The 26643-nt window shown below is 41.6% G+C and overlaps 1 long non-coding RNA gene and 1 other non-coding gene across 2 annotated transcripts; one reads left to right on the forward strand and one right to left on the reverse strand.

The window, feature by feature from the left end:
• Nucleotides 1–5882: 5882 nt before the first annotated feature.
• LOC128928798 (uncharacterized) lies at nucleotides 5883–26166 on the reverse strand. The gene is made up of 3 exons (XR_008474381.2): nucleotides 24275–26166; nucleotides 12189–12295; nucleotides 5883–6117 (listed from the first exon to the last, which is right to left on the reverse strand). It is a non-coding gene; the product is annotated as an uncharacterized LOC128928798 (long non-coding RNA).
• LOC118145221 (U6 spliceosomal RNA) lies at nucleotides 16446–16552 on the forward strand. Its single transcript, XR_004730349.1, has one exon. It is a non-coding gene; the product is annotated as a U6 spliceosomal RNA (small nuclear RNA).
• Nucleotides 26167–26643: the final 477 nt, after the last annotated feature.

Consider the following 26643-nt stretch of genomic DNA (forward strand, 5'->3'; position numbering starts at 1 on the left):
GAAAATGGAATATAAGGTAAGAGTCTGTGTGTGTGAGACACAGAGAGAGAAGTGCCAAGATGTTATTAATGATTGGTTTTGAGTAAGTGGGAATATGGACCTTCTTACGTTCTGTTGTTTGTGTTTTCTAATTTTTTTCTAATGGGCATATATTGCTTTTTTCTTTTTGAAATGGAGTTTCACCCTGTCACCCAGGCTGGAGTGCAATGGCACAACCTCAGCTTACTGCAACCTCTGCCTCCCAGGTTCGAACGATTCTCCTGCCTCAGCCTCCTGAGTAGCTGGAATTACAGGTGTGCACCACCATGCCCAGCTAATTCTTTGTATCTTTAGCAGAGGCAGGGTTTCACTGTGTTGGCCAGACTGGTCTTGAATTCCTGACCTTGTGATCCACCTGCCTCGGCCTCCCAAAGTGCTGGGATTACAGGAGTGAACCACTGCACCCGGCCACATATTGCTTTTGAAGAAAGAAAGAAAAAGGACTTTTTTAAGGCTATGGGATTGTTTTGCTACTTAAAAACAAATCTTTAATTCCTCCATGGGCTGGCCATCGGCTTGTTTGAGCTAAGTACCATTCCCAACATCCTGTGTACTGCTTGGATGGAGGTGGCTGAAATCCTGCGAACTACGTTTCCCAGATTCCCTTGCCAGCTGGCCTACTTAGATGCTTCCAGTGGGAAGCACTGGTGGGAAGCTGCATGAAATGAGAGAGAGACCAGTTTTTCTTGTTGTTTTGTTTTGCTTTGTTTTGTTTAAGCTCTGGCCAGGGGTGCTGCAGTGACTGGCAGCTGCGGGGGCTCCCTTCAGCAGTTCCAGCAACCACATCAGTGTCGGGCAGTGGCCAGCTCCAGCAGCATCAGTAGCTTCCTGCACTGTCAGATACCAGACACTCCTGGGCTCTGATAACATCACCACCTCCCTCCTATTCCTCTGCCTTTCAAGTGGCAGCAACTTCCTGCAGATACTTATCTCTAGGTTAGCACATGTTCCCCTTTTGGTTCCTCCAAACTTCCCAACACTTGTAAGACCGATTCCTTATGTTAAATCCCCTCTATTTAAAAATACTAGAGTGAGGCCAGGCACTGTGGCTCATGCCTGTAAACCCAGCACTTTGGGAGGCCGAGGCAGGCGGATCACCTGAGGCCAAGAGTTCAAAACCAGCCTGGCCAACATGGTGAAACCCTGTCTCTACTAAAAATTAGCTGGGCGTGGTGGTGCATGCCTGTAATCCCAGCTACTTGGGAGGCTGAGATAGGAGAATCTCTTGAACCCGGGAGGCAGAGGTTGCAGTGAGCCGAGATCCTGCCATCACACTCCAGCCCTAGGCAACAAGAGCAAAACTCCATCTCAAAACAATACTAGAATGATGTCTGTTTTTTCAACTGTACACTAACTGATATGTTCTCATATCCTCAATTTCTACATCAAATTCACCAGCAAACCTGTCAGTTCTACTGCCAAATTGTAACTCCAACCTCTCCTCTTCCTCTTCTGTCCACAGCCATCACCAGTTCAGACCACCATCATTTCTCACTGCCACAGCCTTCTCTCAGATATCCCTACTTCTGCAACGGAAATGGCAAAAACAGCAACTACTTTTGCACCAACCTAATAAGATATCTGGCAGTGTCCATCTCAGCTCCTTGTTTATTTCCTACTTAGTCCCTACTAAAACTTGACATTTTTGTCTGTTTGTTTAAATAGGTCTGTTTTATGTCTCTCTCCCACAGGAGTATGAGGGCAGGGACCTGTTTACCACAGTGTTTCCAGTGCCCAGCACAGACCCTGACACAAATCAGCTGTTCACTATATGCTGAATGAATGTTCTGCATATTGAATTGTTTCCATATTCATACAGAGATGAAGGAAATTTGATTTAATTTCAATAAATTCTGTATTGTTAGTTGTTTCAATTGCTATGTTTCTCTAGAGAATAAGCCACAAGTTAATTAAAATCTTAAAAAGAAGGCCAGGCGTGGTGGCTCACACCTGTAATCCCAACACTTTGGGAAGCTGAGGCAGGTGGATCATGAGGTCAGGAGTTTGAGACCAGCCTGGCCAACGTGGTGAAACTCCGTCTCTACTAAAAATACAAAAATTAGCTGGGTGTGGTGGCGGGCACCGGTATAATCCCAGCTTCTTGGGAGGCCAAGGCAGGAGAATCACTTGAACCTGGGAGGCAGAGGTGGCAGTAAGCGGAGATTGCACCACTGCACTCCAGCCTGGGTGACAAAGTGAGACTCTGTCTCAACAAAAAAAAAGTGGAAGACAAAAGTAAACACTTTTGGAAAACAGACCAAGTGGATAAAAAATAAAGAAAGAGCTGAAAACATTTTCTAAAGATGTTATAGCAAAATTTTCTCCCAAGTCTAATTTGGCCCAAATCCAAATTCTTCTGTTAACAAATTTGCTTTGACCTAAATTAATTTAACTCTATTAGCTAAAGTTGATGCAGTTCTCTAAACTGGTTTCTAAGTCACTTTTAAGGCTCTATGAAGGACAACCAGAGATTTTCCCATATAATCAGATCTCGTTCTAGAACGCTTTGGCTGTTGCCTTCTTTAGTTAGACATCCGTCCCATTCATTCAGTCAACAAATGTTTTCTCACATTTTCTGTGTGCCAGGCGCTGTACTCAGTGCCAGATGCATAGAAAAAGACAAACAAGATCCCTGTGCTTCTGAGGACAACAGGCAAAGAAAGACAATAAACAAAGACATACATGAATGAGCACAACAATTTCAGGTTGTGATTGAATGCTGTGAGAAAGTGAAACAGCTAAATGCAATAGGTGTGGAAGGGTACCACCAAGACTGTAGTGGGAGAAACTTCCCCTGAAAAGGCAACACTTGCCGTGAGGCCAGCAGGGCCACATTGAGACGTTAGAGGTCTTACATGCACACGAATGTTCATTGCAATACTATTCACAATAGTAAGAACATGGAATCAACCTAACTGCCCATCAATGACAGACTGGATAAAGAAAATGTGGGACATATACACCATGGAGTCCTATGCAGCCATAAAAAGGAACCAGATTACGTCTTTTGTGGGAACATGGTTGGAACTGAAGGCCATTATACTTAGCAAACTAACACAGCAACACAAAACCAAATACCACCTTTTGTCACTTCAGTGGGAGCTGAATTGTAAGAACTTATGAACACACAAGAAGGAAACAAAAGACACTGAGGTCTACTTGAGGTAGGAGCGGGAGAGAAGGGAGAGGAACAGAAAAGATACTACTGTGTACTGGGCTTAATACCTGGGTGAAGACATAATATGTACAACAAACCCCTGTGACATGTGTTTACCAATGTAAAAAAACCTTCGCATGTACCCACACCTAAAATAAAAGTTTAAAAGATAATTTTTAAAGAGACACTTCAGAGGTCTTAAACATGGTGATACTATAGTGTCTTCTCTCTCTTCTACCCCAGGTAATTCAAAATAAAAATAATCAACTAAGGCTTAAAATAAATGCAAATGCCCATGTGCGGTGGCTCACACCTGTAATCCCAGCACTTTGGGAGGCTGAGGCTGGTGGATCATTTGAGGTCAGGAGTTCAAGGCCAGCCTGGCCAACATGGTGAAACTCCATCTCTACTAAAAACACAAAAATTAGCCAGAGGTAGTGGTGTGTGCCTGTAATCCCGACTACTCAGGAGGCTGATGCTGGAGATGACTTGAGCCTGGGAGGCAGACGTTGCAGTGAGCCCAGATCACGCCACTGCACTCCAGTCTGGGTGACAGAGTGAGATCCTGTTGCAAAAAAAAAGTGCAAACAAAGTCAACAAAATTCTGCTTCCTTCCCAGTCACAGCTACTTGAACACTATTATGGAAATACCTAAAAACTCTTTTCAAATTATTTTCTTGTTTTAGGACCCTGCTGCTTCTCCAAATATATGTCTAATCTGTTAACTGAGTTATCTAGCGCTTGGAGCCATCCATGCAAAAATCTGTAGAAGAGCATTTCAGGAAGAGGGAAGAGCGAATGCAAAGACTGACGTGAGAGCCTGGTGCGTACAGCCATGGGCCAAATAACGTTTCCCTGGACTAGCCATGCCTGTTCTTTTATATGTTGTCTATGACTACTTTCACAATTGCATGCCCCTGAGAGTGATTATTGTCTCAAACTTTGTTTCCTAGTGTAGCCCATCACAGCAGCACAACAGTGCACTAGACACGGTGTCAGGCAAAACCTGAAATATGTGGTCCATTACAGAAAAAGTTTGCTGACCCCTGGGCTTGCTTATTTATTTATTTATGAAGTGAGATTAGGAGCTGTTGGAGAATTTTCAGCTGTGGAAGATGCATGACTTCATTTTTATTGTTGAAAAGGTGGCATTGGCGGTGGTGTAGGGAATGGATGTGGGGTAGGCACCACAGGGGCAGAGAGAACGGGTTGAAGCTTTGGTGGTAGCTGCTGGGCTTGGATTTCGGTGGGAGCTGTCAGCATCAAATCTCCTGAAGGGATCAGCCCTCCTGTAGTTACAACACGGACTCATTTTTCTCCTGAAAGGGGTTTAAGTGTCCTTCACATAGTGTCCAGCTCTTCTCAGTAGAGGGCTTAGTCCCACAGGACTGCCTCCACTTTGCAAGCAGTTGGTTGTCACCTATACTTCTGATCAACTGGCTATAAATCGGGGTTCCCACCACCCTCTCCTCCAGTTTGACTAATTTGCTAGGAAGTCTCACAGAACTCAAGGAACACATTTTGTGAACAGGCAGATGAAGAGGTAGATGGGGCAAGGTATGTGGGAGGTGGTACCGAGCTCCCAAGCGCTCTCCAGGAACACCACCCTCCCAGCACCTCTGTGTGTTCAGTGACCTGGAAGCTCATTGAGGATTGTTCAAACATTTTTACAGAGCTTAATCTCCATCGCCCCTCCCTGTTTCCTGGAAACTGGAGGGTGGGGCTGAAATATCCCACTCTCTAATCCTTTTCATGCTTGGTCTTTCTGGTGATTGATCCCACCTGACTCACCTCATTAGCATAAAGTCTGGTATGATCAAAAGGGGCTCCTTATAAATAACAAAAGATGTTGTTATCATTCAGGAAATTCCAAGAGTTTTAGGAGCTCTTTGACAGATGCTGAGGACAAGGATCAAATACATAAATTTTTTCTTTTTACTTGGTATAACTAAGCAACTTTTATTTGGTGTTCTATAAGAAGTTATTCCTTTTTTTTTTTTTTTTTTTTGGAGACAGAGTTTTGCTCTTGTTGCCCAGGCTGGAGTGCAATAGTGTGATGATCTCGGCTCACTGCAACCTCCACCTCCTGGGTTCAAGCAATTCTCCTGCCTCAGCCTCCCAAGTAGCTGGGATTACAGGCATGCACCACCACCCCCAGCTGATTCTGTATTTTGAGTAGAGACGGGCTTTCTCCATGTTGGCCAGGTTGATCTGGAACTCCTGACCTCAGGTGACCTGCTGCCTCAGCCTCCCAAAGTGCTGGAATTATAGGCGTGAGCTGCCACGCCTGGCCTAAGAATTTATTTCTTGTTATGCCACAGATACCTTTTGAGTCTTCCCATTGATTATCCCTCTTACTTTAGAGGCCTTCCACAGTGTTTCTGTCAACTGTTAGGCCTTAGGAAAAGCCTCTGAAACTTTGGTATCCCATTCTGGTACCAGATGTCTTAAAAAGCCCCCTAGAGCCTCTGTAAGCCCTCAGAGTCACAAGGAACACACTGTGGCTGCTGGTGCACGTTCTTCAGCTTCTCCTGATGACAAGCTGGTGAAAACTCTGGGAAGCTAAGAGTAGGGGGCTGGTGCTGAGACTACTCCTTGCCACCCCAACCCCACTCCAACCCAGACTGCACCCCTGCTCCAAGGTCCTCATGCAAGGCATACAGCCTTCTGGGCTTGTCAGATGCACCTACCCGTGTGGGCTTCCCTGCTGGAGCGCTGAGTCCTCATATGAGTCAGGCCTGTGCCCCGTTAGGGTGATCCCAGCAACGCAGCCTATTGTCTCTAACTTGAGTTGGCCACCTTTCTGGTAGCTGGTACCTCATTCTGACTCGACTTTTTTCTGCCAGTACAGTTGGCTGTCCATACCTGCGGGTTCCACATCCTCAGATGAGACCAATCCCAGATCACAAATGTAGTTACACCTGCAATGGTTATAATATGTCCTGAACATACGCCAGCTTTTTTCTTGTCGTCATTCCCAAAACAATACAACTATACACATAGCATTAACTTTGTATCAGGTGTTGCAAGTAATCTAGAGGTGACTTAAAGTGTACAGGAGGGTGTACATAGGTTATGTGACCCAAAAGTATCTGAGACAGGTCTCAATCGATTTAGAAAATTTATTTTGCCAAGGCTTAAGACATGCCCTTGACAGCCACAGAAGATCCTGAGGACACGTGCCCAAGGTGGTTGGGGCACAGCTTGCTTGTATACACTTTAGGAAGACATGAGCCATCAGTCAGTATGTGCAAGCTGTACATTGGTCCAATCCAAAAAGATGGGACATCTCAAAGTGAGGACTTCCAGGTCATAGGTAGATAAGGGACAAAAGGCTGCACTCTTTTCAGTCTTTGTTCAGCCTTTCACTGAATACACAATTTACATGTGAGAGGCAGTGGCGGAGTAGTCACTTATGCCTTAGTATGGCTCAGTGAATCTGCATTTTTACATAAACAATCGGGAGGAGGAAGCAACCAGATATGCAGATACCAGGTGAGCAGAGAAATGACTTTTTAGTTCTGTGCTTTGTCTGTACCTGTGAAGATAAGTTATCAATTTACATTGCCAGGGTAAAATTCAACAGACCCATTTTAGGGAAAAGAAATTCCCACAGGGAATTTCCTTATGAAGAAATTGTGAGGGAGCTGTGTAGCGTTTTTATCTTTGTAGCTATCTTAGGAATAAAATGAGAGGCAGGTTTGCCTGACTTCACTTTTCATTTGGCTGATTTTGGAGTCCTGAGATTTACTTTCCTTTCACAATTATATGCAAATCCTACATCATTTTATATCAGGGTGTATTAGTCCATTCTCATGCTGTGGGGTTGATAGCTCATACCTATAATCCCAGCACTTTGGGAAGCGGAGGACAGCAGGTCACCTGAGGTCAGGAGTTCAAGACCAGCCTGGCCAACATAGCGAAACTTCGTCTCTACTAAAAATACAAAAATTAGCTGGGCATGCTGGCATATGCCTGTAATCCCAGCTACTTGGGAGGCTGAGACAGGAGAATCACTTGAACCTGAGGGGGTGGAGGTTGTAGTTAGCTGAGATCATGCCACTGCATTCCAGCCTGGGCAACAGAGTGAGACTCCATCTCAAAAAAAGAAAAAGAAAAGATTTTAATTGACTCACAGTTCCACATGGCTGAGGAGGGATCAGGAAACTTACAAACATGGCAGAAGGCACCCCTTCACAGGGCAGTAGGAGACAAAATGAATGCCAGCAGGGGAAATGCCAGACCTTTATAAAACCATCAGATCTCATGAGAACTCACGATCACAAGAACAGCATGGGAGAAACCGCTCCCATGATTCTTCCTCTTACTGGGTCCCTCCCACAATATATAAAGATTATGGGGATTATAATTCAAGATGAAATCTGGGCAGGGACACAGCCAAACCATATGACAGGGACTTGATTGGTATCTGAGGGGTCCTGGAACAAATCCCCCACAGATACAGAGGGAAGACGATTAGGAAGAAAAGTGGAGGGGACTGCAGAGGGTGACAGAGGTTGAAGTGTCTGACAAAGTTTCTTAATTGATCAGGAGTGGCTTTCTGCCATATTTCTTTTGTTTATGTTTAATATAACTATATTCAAGGACATAGTTTTGGATGTCAGCAGTACAAGCAGTGAAGATAGTGATGAAGAGAATGAAGAACTGAATAAATTGCAGGCATTACAGAAAAAAGGATAAATGAAGAAGATGAAAAGAAAAAAATCAAGTTAAAAAAAAGAAAAAGGTCTTACTCATCCAGTTCCACAGAGCACACTTCAAAACAAAAGAAACAAAAATATTAGAAGAAATGAAAAAAGAGTAAATCAAAAAAAGGGAAACATCACAAAAAGGAAAAAAAGAAGAGAAAATAGGAAAAGCATTCTTCTACCCCAATAATTCTGAATTTTCCAGAAAGTAACTGAGATTTTGGCTTAAGCCATTAAATTAAAAAATTGTTTGTTAAAACATGTTTGCCCTTCCTTAGAATTTGCTATATATTATACTTTGCAATAAATCACAGCCTTTTCCATATTTAAAAAAAGAGAAGAAAGGAAGGAGGGAAGGAGGGAAGGAGGGAGGGAAGGAGAGAGTGAGGGAGGGAGGGAGGGAGGGAAAAAAAAGGGAGGGAGAGAGAGAAGGGAGGAAGAAGAAGGAAGAAAAAGCTAAAACAAGTTTAGCCTAAAGCTGTCTCCTTACTATTTAAGTTTGGCCTAAAGGTTTTTCTGTATATCATTAACTATAACAAGAAGAGATGTAAACAGACTGTAGCCTACACTTGTGCCAATCACCAAGTTTTGGCTAATCAAATGTAGCAAACTGTTTCAACTGTGTTCAAAGAAGGCAAACACTGAGCTGTAACCAATTCAGCTGTTCTGCACCTCACTTCCATTTTCTTTATGTCACCTTCCTTTTTCTTGTTCACAAATCTTCTACCATGTGACTGTGTCTATGAGCCTATTTTGGCTCAGAAGGCTTCCTGATTTGCAAATTGTTCATTGCTCAGTTAAATTCCTTTAAATTTAATTTTGTTGAAGTTTTTTTTTGTTTTTTTTGTTTTTTGTTATGGAGTCTTGCTTTGTTGTCCAGGCTGGAGTGCAGTGGCATGAGCTCGGCTCACCGCAACCTCTACCTCCCAGGTTCAAGCGATTCTCCTGCCTCAGCCTCCTGAGTAGCTGGGATTACAGGCATATGTCACCACATCCGGGTAATTTGTGTATTTTTAGTAGAGATGGGGTTTCACCATGTTGGCCAGGCTGGTCTCAAACTCCTGACCTCAGGTGATCCACTTGCCTCAGCCTCCCAAAGTGCTGGAATCACAGGTGTGAGCCACTGCACTGGGCTGAATTCGACTGAAGTTTTTCCTTCATCAGAAGGAAGGAAAGAAGGAAGGAAAGAAAATTAGAAAAGCAAATAGAATCATGTCTTACTAAACACAGTGGTACCACTCTTAAGCCTCTCCATTTTTTAAATGTTCAATGCCTCCTTTGCTTGTTAAAAAGAAACATACGTAACTTCGCTTCTTGATTTATAAGATTGTAATGCTTCCTGCTAACCTGGCGTCCTCCCCATTTGGCCTCAAAATTTCTCCAAACCTTTCCAGCAGCAGCACCAGTTTTGTCTGACAACTGGCAAAAAGGAAACACATAAAAAGTGAATACTCAGGCAATTTTCAAACAATAAGAACTGTTTAGAGGCCGTTTGCCTCCAAGAAGACTGAGGAGCTGAGAGAATGATCTCGAAATGTCTTCAGTATATTGCTGTCTTGATAAACATGAGATGAAGAAGAGTTGCTGCATTTCGAAGTAAAGATCAGAAAAGCCAGGGAGAGGAAACGATTCTGGAGTTAGGATCCACTAGTCTGAGATCCTTAGAGGTTCTTCAAGGGCTGGAAGAACTAGGATGATAAAGGCAAGGAGTTGTGATTAAATGGATGACGGACGCTTGAACTTTACCTGCAACGTTTAGTCTTCATTTGAAAGTGAGAGTGGTTTTAGAGCCTTAAGGAGAAGGGGTGAAGGGCTACACGTGACTGGGGACTCATGCATGGAACAGAGAAGTAGTGGATTTCAAAGTGGTGGAGCATATCGTAATCACCTACGGTATGTTTTTCAATCTGTCAGTTTTCTTTCATCTCTGTTCTCTATTGATGAAAAAGAGAACACCCCACTGCCCATGTTCTCTTTTTTAGTTTTAGTTAAACAGTTTTGTTTTCCTCAGAAAACTAAAAATAGAACTACCATATCCGCCTCCTACCACTGTGCAATGGAACCTCTGTTACTCACAGGAGAGTATCTGTCTCCCAGGTGGGTTAAGGTTAGGAGTGTATCCAAGCTTTGTGGGTCCTGAAACTGATAGAATTTTTGGGACCTTCTTTAAGAAAATAAATACAATCTCTATTAAAAAAATTATAAAACATTGATGTGAGAAATTAAAGAGGACACACAGAAATGAAGATATTTCAGGTTAATGGATCAGAAGAATCAATGTTATTAAAATGTTCATACTACCCAAAGCAATCTAGACATTACAATCCTTATCCAAATACAAATGACATTCTTCACAGAAAGAGAAAAAAATAATCCTGAACTTGATATGGAACCACAAAAGATCCAGAATGGCCAAAGCTATCTTGAACAAAAAGAACAAAACTGGAAGAATCACATGGTCTGACTTCAAATTATACTACAGAACTATAGTAACCAAAATAGCATGGTACTAGCATCAAAACAGACACATACACCAATGGAACAGAATAGAGAACATAGAAACAAATTTACACATCTACAGTGAATTCATTTCAACAAGGTTCCAAGAACGTACATTAGGGAAAGGACAGTCTCTTCAATCAGTGGTGCTGAGAAAACTGGGTATCTGTATGCTGAAAAATGAAGCTAGCCCCCTACCTGTCACCATATGCAAAATCAAATCAAAATGGATTAAATAATTAAATCTAAGACCTTAAGCTATGAAACTATTCAAAGAAACATTGGGCAAACTCTCTGAGACATTGGACTGAGTCAAGATTTCTTGAGTAATACCCCACAGCACAGACAAACAAAGCAAAACTGGACAGATGGGATTATATCAAGTTTAAAAACTTCTGCACAGCAAAGATAACAATCAACAAAGTGAAGAGACAACCCACAGAATGGGAGAAAATATTTGCAAACTATCCATCTGACAAGGGATTAATAACCAGAATATGTAAGAAACTCAACTCTATAGGGAAAAATCAAATAATCAGATTTAAAAATGGGAAAAACATTGGAATAGACATTTCTCAAAAGAAGATATACAAATGCCAAACAGGTGTATGAAAAGGTGCTCAACATCACTGATCATCAGGGAAATGCAAATCAAAACTGCAGTGAGATATCATCTCACCCAGTTAGAAGGACTTTCATGCCAAAAGTACACAATGATGAATGCTGGTGAAGATGTGGAGAAAAAGAAAAGCTTGGACACTGTTGGTGCAAATGTAACCACTATGGAGAACAGTCTGGAGCAGTTTAGTTTTTTTAGTTAAACAGTTTCGTTTTCCTCAGAAAACTAAAAATAGAACTACCATATGATTCAGCAATGCCATTGCTAGGTATATACTCAAAAGAAAGGAAATCAGTATAGAAGGGATATCTACACCCCCAATTTTATTGAAGCACTATTCACAATAGCCAGATTTGGAAGCAATCTAAGGATCGGCCAGCAGATGACTAGATAAAGCAAATGTGGTATATATGTACAATGGAGTATATTCAACCATAAAGAACGAGAGCCTGTCATTTGCAACAACATGTATGGAACTGGAAGTCCTTATGTTAAGTGAAATAAGCCAGGCCCAGAAAGACAAATTTTGCATGGTCTCACTTATTCATAGGAGCTAAAAAAAAAAAAAATTAAAACAATTGAACTCATGGAGATAGAGAGTAGAGTGGGGTAGGGAGAGTCAGAATGGTTAGTGGGCACAAAAATATAGTTAAATAGAAAGAATAAGAGCTAGTATTTAATAGCCCAACAGGGTGACTGCAGTCAACAATAACTTACTGTGTATTTTAAAATAACTAAAAGACCATAATTGTTTGTAACACAAAGAAAGTATAAATGCTTGGGGTGTTGGATATCCCATTTACCCTGATGTTATTATTATGCATTGTATGACTATATCAAAATATCTTATGTACCTTGTAAATATATATACCTACATACTTAATGACTTCCAGTTCCATCCATGTTGTTGCAAATGACAGGATCTCATTCTTCTTTATGGCTGAATAGTACTCCATTGTGTACTATTTACCCATGAAAGTTAAAAATAAAAACCTTAAAAATTTAAATTTAAAAAGAAGATAAATACAAAATAGAGAATATAAATGCCTATAATCAACATAAAACTCATTCCAAGCACCCCAGGGTCACATGTAGATTGGCACCACCCATTTTAGTAATGGCGTGATGTTTCATTGTGTAAATGCACTGTAATCTACTTGCTTACCCACATTGAGAGATATGTATAGTTTCCAATCTCTTGCTATTACTGTATATCCAAGGCTGCCATGAGTACCTTTGTACATGTATCAATTCCCATACTCAGGAACATATCTGAAAGGCAAATTTTTAGAAGAGAAATCACTGGGTTAAAGGGTTTGTGCATTTCTAATTTTAGTAAATGTTACTAAATCACTCTATAGACATTGTTCTAGTTTATAGTCCCACCAGCAGAATATGAGGGAATCTGTTTCCCATACCCTGGCTGATACAATGTTAATATTAATCTTGTTTTATCTTTGTCAGTTTGACAAGTTAAAAAAAAAAACTGTCTCCTTTTTTTCGCCATCAGTGACTTTGAGCACTTTTTCCCATATCCGAGCAGCATATGTAGGCTTCTCATTATTGTTGTTTTGATGATCCATTCATATTCTTTGCCAGTTTTTTTTTCTATTGGGTTATTGGGTTTTTTCTTACTGATTTGTATTACTCCTTTATATTTTAGGGAATTTCGTCCTTTGCCTATTATGTGAGTTTCAGATATTTTCCTCAGTCTTTCTTTGGTCTTTTGAGTTGGCTTATAAAAGGGCCTTTGCCATAAATATATTTTTTTAATGTCATTAAATTTAGCATTCCAGGAGTGGCTATTTTAGCTTTGGTGGTCAGCAAAGGCTCCTCTGAAGAGATAGCATTTGAGTGAAAACCTACATTTCATGCCACAAGCAAGAGACAAGTGCTCTAGTCGGGAGGTCCTAGGGCAAGAATGTGCTCGGTGTATTAGAGGAACCGAAAGAAGCCCTGGAGAGCACAATACACAGTGACACACGAGGAAGGAGTGGGTTGCACCAGGCCCAAGTAGGGAGCTTTGAAAGCCAGGGACAGACATGGGCTAGCTTTTGGGCCCCAGAGAGAAACCAAAATAAGTGGGAAAAGAATGATGTGAAGGCAATCTTAGGTTCTACATAACTATTAGATGAACATTCCAATAATTACTGTAGTCCAGTGTGGAATGGGCTCCAGGGTTATCTGTCAGCTTATTTCCTGTCCCTGAAACTTCTCAGGCAGAAGTGTACAACAGAGCTGGGTGGCACATGGTAGAGGAACTCAAACGTTAGGTGGGGGTTTGACTGGTTGACATTTATCTCCAGTCTAAGCTTACCAAGATTCTGAGATTCTCTGTGGTATATGTATATGTCCCTGCATTTGTCTTTCCTTGTGGTTTCCCTCATTTTCTCTTCTTAAATATGCTTTCTTTCCATTATCCTCCCACACGTGGTAGTATTGCCAATGGTTTATTCTTAGCTCCACGGATACCACTAAAGGCCAAGTTTATATACAGTCTACATGGAAATATGTTTCTCTTTTCAGTGACACCTGTTTCTATCTATGGCTTTCACAGCTTACACATACCTGACACTGGAACCTTCTTTGACCAGGAGTTTCTGAGGAGAGGAACCACATCTTTTCCCTCCTGTGTTGTATCTGGGTACAGAGATATGGATCCACTAGGCACTCAGTAATCAGGTGATGCTAATATGCATTCACAGGCTATTATTGCAAAATTGCTTATTGCAGAGAGTATGGTTTCCTCTTAACAGCTGAGAGCGAGGAACAGTACGGGTAAAAGACTGCCCTGAGGAATCAGGATAGGAAACTGATTTGGAAGCCTTCCCTACAGATTAAAGCCACAATAATAGATGGAATCAGCAAAGCAGGATTCAGCAGACAGGGTGCAGGGAGACATGAAAATAAAGAAAACATCCGTGAGATCTCTAGCATAGAAACACCTTAGAAACTGGGAGATGCCCAATAGGAAAACAAGTCCTAAAATGCTTTTCTAAAATCCACCCTGGCTTTTGTGGGAGCTGGGAGTTGTCCTGCCTCAAACACATTGCAGTACAATTAGATATACAAGCATAAAGAATCCTGTGTTTTGTGATTTGCTCACTGTTTATGTTTTACAACTTTTTGCATACACAAACAAAGGAAAACATTGGCAAATGGGGAGGAGGGATAAGCAGCCCAAAATATCAACGAACAGGAGTTGATTTTCTGCTTTTCAAAAAAATCCAAACATCCATCCCACATGACAGCTAATTCATTTTGCTCCTTGCTTACCATATATTCTTCTTATCAATGGGTACATAAAGAACCACAAAATTGTTATTACAGAACAAGGTCAAACAAAAAGAAAAAAATACAGAACATAGTGAATATTCCCTATGTAAATCCTGAATTTAGACTACCAAACCCCAGGAGAGACCTGACTTATGCTAGGCCCTTGAAGAAGTTTCTACTTTTTTTTTGAGACAAGTCTTGCTCTGTTGCCAACTTGGAGTGCAGTGGTATGATCTCGGCTCGCTGCAACCCTCCGCCTCCCAGGTTCAAGCGATTCTCCTGCCTCAGCCTCCTGAGTAGCTGGAACTACAGGTGCATGCCACTACACCCAGCTAATTTTTGTATTTTTAGTAGAGATGGGGTTTCACCATATTGGCCAGGATGGTCTCCATCTCTTGACCTCGTGATCTGTCTGCCTTGTCCTCACAAAGTGCTGGGATTACAGGTGTGAGCCACCGAGCCTGGCCAGAAGTTTGTACTTTCTAAGGCTTTGAATTTCAGCCTTTTTTTCTTTCACTGTTACCCAGCATGACTCCAGTTCTGGCTCTTGGTGAGTGTGTGAGGCTTGGAGCAAGTCACTTCCCCTCTCTGGGTCTCGGGATCCTCTCCTTTTGAGGGACACAGGATTTGACAGCTTCTCCCAGACACTGTCTCCTATGGTTCTACGAAAACTTTACTTTCCACTGCCTTTTTTCCATTCATTTTATGGTCTAAGAAAAAGCTGCTGAATTTTTAAGCAATGCTAGGGTTCTGCAGAAGGAGTTAATCTGATCTGCTGGTGCTTAAAGTAATATACATACATTCTGCCCATAAAACATCCCACCAGCACCCAAACAGGGTCTTTCTGCACCTCCTCCTAGAAGTAGGAACAACTGCTGTCTCTGTGATAAGATCACACAACTCGAGGAGCATAAAAGTCATTTATGTTGTGAAGCAAAAGGCCATGGCTTGATTTTATTTACAGTCTAATCTAGCCTGTAATCCAATCATTTGGAACAACTAGATTTTGAGTTGCTCTGAATTTTTTTTAGTTGACAATTATTTTTGTTGACACTAATGGCAATAATAAACAGTAAACCATTCACAGAACCTACATTCGTATAACTTCTGTGGTGTGTGTCCATTTGATGAACCTTGATAGTTAGGAAATGTGTAATCCCATAAGAGCAGGTTTCCTCAAGACAAACTGCTCATGAAAGAAGTGAAAAGATTGTTTTTAATTCCTGTTCTAGAAGAGTTAGAAACTTGCAAATTTATTTTCCAGTTGACTCAATCTGCCATCTCCAAATCTTAGGGAGAATTACGGAGACGGAGAGAAAATCTTGGTGATTTATTCAATTTTATCACTTCTACTAATCCCATAAAAAGACTCCATCTGTCAAATTATCTTTTCTTAAAACAAAAAAAAAAACCTTTTCATAATTTTCTTCATATGGGTATGTTGAAATGAGTACTTTAAGTATCTGTGTCATGAAAACTATTGACGTTCCAATAAAATCTGTTCTTTCTAAATGATCTGTTCTTTACCCTCTTTTGAGAGGAAAACTTCAGCTTCTATCATTTGTTTATAATTTGCTCGTGCAGCATGGGATTTATTGCTTTGGGTGAATATATTATGGCATATTCGAGTAGTGTAGAATATTCTTATGTTAACATATTCTGTGATTTGGATTTCAATCCATAATCAGTACATCTTTCTTTTTAAAATTTCTGCCTTGGTTTTCTTGAAAGTCAAATGATAAGAATAAAAAGAAGAGAAACCTACTTGAATCATATCTTTGATCATATATTTTGTTTTCTTATTTATTAATTGTTGTTAAGACAGGGCCAGGCTGGAATGCAGTGGCTTGATCTCCGCTCACTACAACCTCCACCTCCCAGGCTCAAGCGATCCTCCCACCTCAGCCACCCAAGTAGCTGGGATTACAGGCACACACTAGTGTGCTTGGAGAATTTTTAAATTTTTTGTAGAGACAGGGTCTCACTATCTTGTCCAGGCTGATCTCAAAGTCCTGGACTCAAGTAATCCTCCTGCCTTGGCCTTCCAAAATGCTGGAAATTACAGGTGTAAGCCACCACGCCCAGCCTGATCATACATTTTAAACCTTGTTTCTGTAATCACAGTCTGTGTCAATGTCAAGCCACCGTGCTCGCTTCGGCAGCACATATACTAAAATTGGAACGATACAGAGAAGATTAGCATGACCCCTGCGCAAGGATGACACGCAAATTCGTGAAGCATTCCATATTTTTTGAAAAAAGAAAAAAAAAGTCAAGCCACCCGATCATCTAAGCACCATTGGAAAAACACTCCCACCCCCTATGAGGTTTTCTGATTTCTACTCTTGAGCAGGCCTTCATGATACTAATCTTTGATTAGTTCTTTCATTCTCTCAATGACTATGCCAGAGCTACTATTTTCTCTTCAAGTTCCCATCTATAATTGTAAAATAGGGGACAAAATAGGGGACACCCAGTTAAATGTGAATTTCAGATAAGCAATAAACAAGTTTTAGTGTAAGTACGTCCTATGCAATATTGACCAAGTCCTGTATTTATTTTTGCTAAATCTGGCAACTCTACCTCTAACCTCTCTTCCTCTCTTAACTAACTTTACCTCGTAGTAAAATTTGAATTCATTAGCAGGAACTTCCTCATCTTCCTGCCATCTCCTCTACAAATGTACCTACCTGAGGCATATCCTCATCTGTTTCTCTCCTACTCTAGTTACTGGCCTGTTCAGGACCACTCACTCCCTGCCCATATCCTGCATTCGATGTCCTGACACAAAAGTCCAGAGCCACAGGCTGTATTGCAGTATGAATACACCCTACAGAGCTTGGCATTGAATACGTGTATTAAGTGAAAGAGAAAGAGACTTGAAATGTATGGAGCCAAAAGCTAGTTTATGGAAAACTCTTCCGAATTTTACAACTCATATAAGAAAGAAACCTGATCACTTTCCTGGGTCTGACAACAATTGCTTTCCCAGATTTGACAACAATTTTAAACAAATTTCAGGGCATTACCAATTATTGTGATGCTGAAAGAAACTTCTTAATTATCCATTTTTAAATTTAAATAACTATACGGGAGGAAAGACTAAATTATTCCTCTGTTTATTCTATGATGAACGATATTGTCATATGAAGAAGTGATTAACAACTATGAAGTCAAAAATTTAGGGGAAAAGCATTTTAGAGATGTTTAAAGCAGTTTTTTACAAATTATGTGATTTTCTAGATTTTGTGATGTTTGTGGTATTTGTTAATTTTAAAGAGTTCATAATTATTATCAATTATTTTCTCATTCTGAATACTTTGTGCCTAATTTTGTATTCTTTTCTTTTTTTTTTTTTTGAGACGGAGTTTTGCTGTTGTTGCTCAGGCTGGAGTGCAATGGTGTGATCTTGGCTCACTGCATCCTCCACGTCCTGCATTCAAGCAATTCTCCTGAAGAGCTGGGATTACAGGCACCCACGACCATGCCCAGCTAAATTTTTTTTTTTTTTTTTTGTACTTTTAGTAGAGATGGGGGGTGCGGTTTTCACTATGTTGGCCAGGCTGGTCTTGAACTCCTGACCTCAGATGATCCACCCGCCTCGGCCTCCCGAAGTGCTGAGATTACAGTCATAAACTACTGCACCGGGCCTGTATTCTTTTTCTTAAACTGAGTCCCCACCATTATGCAACTCAAGGTCCCATCCAAACCCTGGTTTATCTCCATCTAGAAGGGATTTCTCTTTTTTTTTTCTTTTTTTTCTTTTGGAGATGGAATCTCGCTGTCACCAGGGGTGATCTCGGCTCACTGCAACCTTTGCCTCCCAGGTTCAAGTGATTCTCCTGCCTCAGCCTCCTGAGTAACTGGGATTACATGCACCTGCCACTTGAACTCCTGACCTTGTAATCTGCCTGCCTTGGCCTCCCAAAGTACTGGGATTACAGGCGTGAGCCACCGTGCCTGCCCAGAATTTCAAAATAGGAAGTTCAAACGAAGTCATCAGTCAAGGTGGAAAACGGATCGAGTCCACACCACGTGGGAAGGGGAGTGGACAAAAGATGCAGAAAATCTCCTGGAAGAAACAAGAAGCAGACTTGATAAATTCCAGAGATGAAAAGCAAATGGCTCTGGCAATTCTTCAAACATTTTTGGAATTCTCTTGACTAACAAGTCTGGTTCATTTTGGGATAAATGTCTCCTCCACCTTTGCTCCATCTTTATAGCATATTCTTTAGGATTCTGTCCATGTCCTTCCCTCCTACTTGGCACAATTGAAAATTAACTACATGTAACTTCAGTTAAAGACTGAAGCAATTGACTACATGATCTCATCTACTTCCACATTAATAATCAACCCCTATAATCTAATGACAAGATATACATGCTAGTGTACTTACTGCAGTGTTACCTAAAAAGTAGAAACAATGTAAATGTCCAAGCATAGAATGATTTTAAGTAACTTACAAGATTCTATGAAGCTTATATTAAAAATGATGATGTATGTTCTCACTTACAAGTGGGAGATAATCTTTGGTACACACAGACATAAAAATGGGAACAACAGACACTAGGGACTCCAATGGGGCAAGAGCTGGCAAACTTCCCATTGGGGACTGTGTTCACTGTTGGTGACAGGAATCAAATAGAAGCCCAAACCTCAACTTCACTAAATACACCCTTGAAACAAACCTGCACATGTGGAAAGCAGCACGTCTCAATCCTATTTTTGTAAAATAAGTAAAATAAATATTACATAAATCTGAAATTTCAAATGATATATGCCAAGTGTAAATACTGGTACTTTTTTTGGGTGAACTATTTGAATTTCTATTATTATCTTGTATAATATAGATGATTTTTATTTTTGTTTTTTATTTTTATTTTATTTTTTTTTTTTGAGAGGGAGTCTTGCTTTGTCACCAGGCTGGAGTGCAGTGGCAAGATCTCGGCTCACTGCAGCCTCCACCTCCTGAGTTCAAGTGATTCTCCTTCCTGAGCCTCTCGAGTAGCTGAGATTACAGGCACCCCACACACACCTAGATAATTTTTGTATTTTTAGTAGAGACAAGGTTTCACCATCTTGGCCAGGCTGGTGTCAAACTCCTGACCTCATGATCCACCCTCCTCAGCCTCACAAAGTGCTGGGATTACAGGTGTGCGCCATCGTTATTTTTATTTTTTTTGAGACAGAGTTTCACTCTTGTTGCCCAGGCTGGAGTGCAATGGTGCAATCTTGGCTCACTGCAACTGCTGCTTCCTGGGTTCAAGCAATTCTCCTGCCTCAGCCTCCCTAGTAGCTGGGATTACAGGCATGCACCACCACGCCCGGCTAATTTTGTATTTTTAGTAGAGACAGGTTTCTCCATGTTGGTCAGGCTGGTCTCAAACTCCTGACCTCAGGTGCTCCACCCGCCTCAGCCTCCCAAAGTGCTGGAATTACAGGCGTGAGCCACCATGCCCAGCTATAGAAGCTATTTTTACTTCTGGATACTTTTATTATCTGATTTTTAAATAATGCACACATACTACTTTGCTAGTTAGAACCAACAGTAGTAGTATTTTCATTTTGAAAAATCTCTACGTATAAAGGGTACAGTCAAAGAGTTTTGAAGTAGAAGGAAAAGTAGAAGATTCCCTAATCCAGGTCCCCGGCCCCTCCAATCCCCCGCTACAGCCAGTGCTAGAATCCATTCTGAGGGTTTTTTGCAGACTTATTTACTAGGGAACACCCAGACTTAATTAATAGGGAACATACGGCTTTTGAAGTGTAACAATATAATTCTGATGGCAGCAGAATTGCATTTAGGAAAAGAATATGGTATACTTTGTAGCACTCTTGATATGGCAAGACCCCAAGAGCATGGATTACACCCATGCTAAAGTGCTATGTATGGGACTAGGAGAATAATATGTGTTCTTTTGAAAATATTTTTTCACCAACCACTATTTATGTTGGTGCAAAAGCAATTGTGTTTTTTGCCATTGAAAGTGATGACAAAAACTGCAATTACTTTTGTACCAGCCTAAAGTGGGAACAAGGTGTGCAGAAGAAGATGAGTGAAGTGCGCAATTAGGAAGGTGGAGAGAGGCTCCACTGCCACCATCTCTGAGTGAGGCTGATGGAAGTCCTTCCACCTAGTGCTCCCCAAGACTGTGCTTCGTTTCGTTTTGTTTTTTTCCTTCAATGTTAACAGCTCTTTGTTTCCTTTGTTCTCTCCCACTCTAATGCTTTTTGTGAAAATCAGAATTGGAAATGTTTTACATCTGGATTGATGTGCTGCAAAATGGACATGGCACAATTGAAATCAGGTACCTGGAATCAGCATTAAACATAAGAAAATAACTTGCCAAACTCTTGGGGACAGCTCTGAAGGACTTTCATCTTGTGAAAACTGAGGGGTAGGCTGGGTGGGGAGGCTCACGCCTGTAATCCCAACACTTTGGGAGGCCGGGGGAGGAGGGGGGCGGATCCTTGAGATCAGGAGTTCAAGACCATCCTGACCAACATGGTGAAATCCCATCTCTACTAAAAATACAAAAATTAGCTGGGCACTTGTAATCCCAGCTACACGGGAGGCTGAGGCAGGAGAATCACTTCAACTGGGGAGGTGGAGGTTGCAGTGAGCCAAGATCATGCCACTGCACACTAGCCTGGACCACAGAGCAAGATTCCATAGGAGAGGAGAGGGGAGGGGAGGGAAGAAGAGGAGAGGGGAGAGGAAAAGAGGGGAGAGGAGGAGAGGGGAGAGGAAAAAAGGGGAGGGAGGGAAGGGGGGAAACTGAGGGATAAGGGTGAGCCAATCTTACTCAAGCGTCAATGGCCAGAGGCCCCGGGTGACATGTGGGTCATAGAAGGCAGACCCCCTCATTGTTTCACAGCTCTGCTTCTTCCTCCCATCAACTCAAAATCGGCTTCTGTACATCTCCATTTTTTTGGTCCTACAGCACAGAGTCAGTTTAATCCCTTTTCCAAATGAAAGATAAAAGAAGGATGAAACTCTCGAAATATTAAACCAAACTAATTTTCATTCCCCTTAAGTGGTGGTGTCCTATGACCCCTCACTCGTTGAATCAATGGGTTTCACTACTTCAGGGGAAGGCTGAATACCTAACTAGAACAAAGTCATTACTCAGCTTACAATGTCAAACTTAATTTCTTAAGTTCACAGCAAGATCATTCCAAGCTTTTTTCAGAGAAAAAAGGGTTTTGCTAAAATTAAAAAAATTTTCTTTTGCAATGTTTTAAGAGCAAAGTTCCGGGGTCTGAGCACAGAGCTTCACTAGAAGGCTGTGGTATTCCTGTGGTGTGTGTATCCCTGGAAGTACACGAAGACTTCCTCAGGACTCCTTGGGCACTGATCATTTTTTTTTAAAGTTTTTGACATTTTGACATTGTCAATTTCCATGTGTATTCTTTCCTAAAATTAATTTGCCTTTAGAATTGACTGTGATTGGCTGGTCCTCCTCACCCAACTGGTCTTTTCAAATTGTTTGCTCTTCTAGCTTACAAAAGAAAAATATGCCTCTCACCATCCAGAATCCGAAAATAGTGCATGTTTTCAGGGTACAAAACCTCCAGCACACCAAATGACAGGACAGTTGGAGAATGCACGCCTCCGAAGGAGGCTGTTTTCTAACAGGGCCAGGTGACCTCACAGGAAAATCCCGAGGGCCGAGGGGCCTCACTTCATCCCGGCTGCAGAGCCATATGCAGCCCTGTGCCTCATCTGCTTATCTTTGGTTCTATGTATTAGAATTCAGAAGTGATATGGTTGCCATGAGGACGCATATGGAAACATTAGCTTAAATTGAAAAATTAAATCAAGACTTGTCCAGACAGAAAGTACAGCTGATTTGGCTAGACAACAAAAACTGACTTTGCCAGTTAGATTCTGTGCAGACATTTTCCATATATTGAATGAGCAAAATCTAGTGTTCTAACAAAAAATATATTTATGTAACAGTGAAACAGCAAAAGAACTAACGTAACTAACTCCATTTTTGCTTAAAGGGACTTTACCCATTCATGCACATAGGCTAGGATAATTTTATTGTATCTATTTATTTAGTTTAGTTTTGTTTGGCTTTGTTTTGAGACAGGGTCTCACTCTGTCACCCAGGTTGGAGTGTAGTGGTGCAATCACAGCTCACTGCAGCCTTGACTTCCTAGGCTCAAGCAATGCTCTCACCTCAGCCTCCATTAGCTGAGACTACAGGCACATGCCAACATACTCAGCTAAGTTTCTAAAAACTATGTGTAGAGATGGGGTCTCCCTGTCTTGCCCGCTTGTCTCAAACTCCTAGGCTTGAACAATTCTCCGCCTTGGCCTCCTAAAGCGCTGGGATTATAGGCCCGAGCCACCGTGCCCAGCCTAGGGTAATTTTTAGAGCACTGAGCTAATACACAGAAACAGCAATCATGTAGTTTTTGAAACTAACTCTGGAATTAAAGGAGAAGTACGTAAACAATAACTATGTTTTGTTAAAGATTTATAGGAGGTTGTGACCTGACCAAGAACAAAGAAGTTCCCGATCTCCTGGAACCCTCATTGGTGCCCAGACGTCTGTGGCCATCAGTTACCTCTTGGTTTCAACCACTCCCTCTTCCCCCTGCCCTAAATGTAAAAGGAGCCTGCAATTTGTACTGACTTAAATCAATTTCTACCTTGGAATGCTAGTTCACCACCTTCTTGATTTTTCTGACTTTCCAAACAAACCTGCTTTTCTTCCCACCAACCCTCGTCTCTTGTGTCTGGCTTTCAAGCAGCAAGCAGCTGCAACTGGATTTGGTTACATTTACAGGACATATTTTATACAACATAAAATACAGCAGAAATGAGGTCTTACTAAACTTAATGATAAAACATTTTTAGATGTCAACCTTAAAAAAGTGCAAGTTTTTCAGAATTCCTTAAGAGGGGAAGAAAAGAAAAAGTGCTAAAAATCAGTGTAGAGAAGCAGGCTAGGATGGAGAGGCATTTAGGGCTAGACATGAAGGTGAAGCAGGAAGGGGAGAAGTGGAGGGCAACAGGTCAACTGTGAATGTGGGAACTCCCGCTCAGGGGAAAAGTTAAGGGTCAAAGAGCCAGTAGGAAGGAGGGATTATTAGGAAGGAACAGATACACTTCAGAGAATCCAGAGCACAGGCACTTGTTTCTTGCCCTCTGGGAGCTCTGGAAAATTTCAAGCCACTATAACATGGGCTAACCAAAGGGCAGTGGAAACTGTGGCAAAATATTGTCAGGTAGAGAAGGCACTGGACCACCAGGCCTGCCTCTCCACAATCAAGAAATAAATCCTGCTGGGCACAGTGGCTTATACCTGTGGCTTACACAGTGGCTTAATCCCAGCACTTTGGGAGGCAAACGCAGGTGGATTGCTTGAGGCCAGGAGTTCAAGACCAGCCTGGCCAACATAGTGAAGCCCCATCTCTACGAAAAATACGAAAATCAGCTGTGCGTAGTGACACACACCTGTAGTCCTAGCTACTCAGGAGGCTGAGGCATGAGAATTGCTAGAACCTGGGAGGCAGAGGTTGCAGTGAACTGAGATGGTGCCACTGAACTCCAGCCTGGGCAACAGAGCAAGGCTCTGTCTTAAAAGAACAAAAACAAAAAGAAGTCTGGGTGCAGTGGCTCACACCTGTAATCCCAGCACTTTGGGAGGCTGAGGCAGGAGGATCATGAGGTCAGGAGTTCAAGACCAGCCTGACCAACATGGTGAAACCCTGTGTCTACTAAAAATACAAAAGAAATTAGGTGTGATTGAGGAACTGAATTTTAAATTTTGTTTAATTTCCATTAATTTAACCTTAAATTTAAATCACCGCATGTGGCTAATAGCTACTGCACTGAATAGTGCAGTATAATAGTCACAAAAATGAAGTTTCTCTTCTTTTTCATCACAATTATTAGGAAATTGGTTCAAACTGATCATTTTCTGGCTACATACCAATGTTTTCTTCAGATCTTTTACCTTCCAATTCCTGAGGAGACAGGCTTTTATACTGTGCCAATACAATCATTCTCTGGAAAACCAAATGTGTTCCTTTACAGGCGAAGTTTGAGACTCAATCTTAGTCTTCTGGGCATTTGTTTTTTCTTCAACTTTTAAGTTCCAGTGTACATGTGCAGGATGTGAAGGTCTGTTACATAGGGAAATATGTGTCTTGGTGGTTTGCTGCACAGATCAACCCATCACCTAGGTATTAAGGTAATAATGATTAGCTATTAATAGTGAATTAATGCATTAGCTATTCTTCCTGATGCTCTCCCTCCCCCTGCACCCCTGACAGGCCCCAGTGAGTGTTGTGCCCCAGCCTGTGTCCATATGTTCTCATCTTTCCACTCCCACTTACAAGTGAGAACATGTAGCATTTGGTTTTCTGGTCCTGTGTTACTTTGCTAAGGATAATGGCTTCCAGCTCCATCCATGTCCCTGCAAAGGACATGATCTCATTTCTTTTTATGGCTGTGTACTATTTCCTGGTGTATATGTGCCACATTTTATCTATCTGGTCTATCATTGATGGGCATTTGGGTTGATTCCATGTCTGGGTATTATTTATTTATTTAAACTTTTAATTTTCTTTTATTGTGCATGTGATTTTCAAAATTAAATTCAGCTCAGAAGTCACCTTCTCAGCTTTAATAGCTTTAACTTCTAAGTAATATTTTCCGTAAGGTCCCTCCTTTTTCAGGTGATGTTTGATCTTTAGAACTTCTGTACTAGTTATCTATTGTTGTGTAACAAATTATCTCCAAATGTAGTGGTTTAAAACACCAACAGTTATTGTCTCATAGTTTCTGCGGGTCAGGAAGCTGGGCAGCTTAGCTGGGACCCCCACCTCAGGGTCTCCCAGTAGGCTACAATCAAAGTGTCAGCCAGGCTGCAGTCATCCCAAGGCTCCACTGGGGGAGGGGATCTGCTTCCAAGCTCCCTCCTGTGGCTGTTGGTGGCCTTAGGTCCTCACGGACTGTTGACCAGAGATGTCAGTTCCTTGTCATGTAGGCCCCTCCATAGGGCTACTCTTAACATGGCAGCTGGCTATTGCCTGCTGGCTGCCCTCATTTCCTTGCCACTGGTGCCTCTCCGCGAAGCAGCTCACAACATGGCATCTCGCCTCATTAGAGAGAAAGCAAGAAGGGCCAGAAAGAAAGAATGTAACCAAAAAGCCCAGTCTTTTGTAACCTAATCTCACAGATGACATCCCATCACTTTTGCTGCATTTTATTTGTTAGGAGCCAGTCACTATGTGCAGCTCATACTCAAAGTGAGGGGATTACACAAGACCAGAGGGCGAACACCACGAGACAGGGACCATCGAGAGTCATTGGAGAAGCTGCTTTCCACAGCTATTCTAAGGAGCCCTCCTTAAGCTCCCTTCCTAGCTCTTTTATCTGGAACCTTAGCTTCAGGGCCAGATCTACCCAGTCAGAGTGTCAGGGAGTCCAATGTCCCCCAAACCAGACAGTGGCAGAATGAGAACTAGAATCCAAGTCTCCTGGGTTCCTGGTCAGCCCTGTTTTCTGCTGCATGTGATGCTTGGTTAAACCTCCAGCAGAGGCACAAGGAGCCCCACAATGCCAAGCAAAAACATTTTAACTTCAAATAACAGGTGCAAAAGTTTCCCAGGAGGACAATGCTATGACGACAGTGATTTTTAAGAAAGATTAATGTGATGACTATGAGTAACATGAATTGGAAAGACTAGAAATTATATTAACTCCCATTTATTTATAATTAGCATGTATTAATGGCCTAGAGTTTTGTATTCTGTTGTTGTAAAAATATCTAATATGTTTTTAAGTTCTAATAAAATAGTCTATGAAAGCATTACTTGGACCAAAGCTATATTAAATATTATATATTACAAGGTCTGTAACCAAATTCTATGCTATAACACATGATGTTTTCAAGTGTATGTTGAATTAAACTCTAAAAACTATTTCCCATGAATATATAGGGATTTCCAGAAAAGGATGTTTTCTACTAACATAGGAAGCTCCTGGAAACTCAGGACCCATAAACCCTGAGAAACTACTGTAGACTGAAAAATGTTTTAAAGTATCAGCCTGTGAAGTCTTCACCCCTATCGATATCAACACACAAGGTTGCATTTCAGTAAGATGATGTGGCAGTCTTCTAGTTCCATCAGTACTCACCCTTTCCTTCTCGTTTTCATAATACATTTCTTTTCCTTCCTTCCTTCCTCCCTCCCTCCCTCCTTCCCTTTCTCCCTTCCTTCCTTCTTTTCCTCCTTCCTTCCACAGAGTTTCTCTCTTGTTGGCAACGGCACGATCACAGCTCATCGCAACCTCTGTCTTCTGGGTTCAAGTGATTCT

Source organism: Callithrix jacchus, chromosome 8 (genome assembly GCF_049354715.1).
Source record: "Callithrix jacchus isolate 240 chromosome 8, calJac240_pri, whole genome shotgun sequence".
Classification (NCBI taxonomy): Eukaryota; Metazoa; Chordata; class Mammalia; order Primates; family Cebidae; genus Callithrix; species Callithrix jacchus.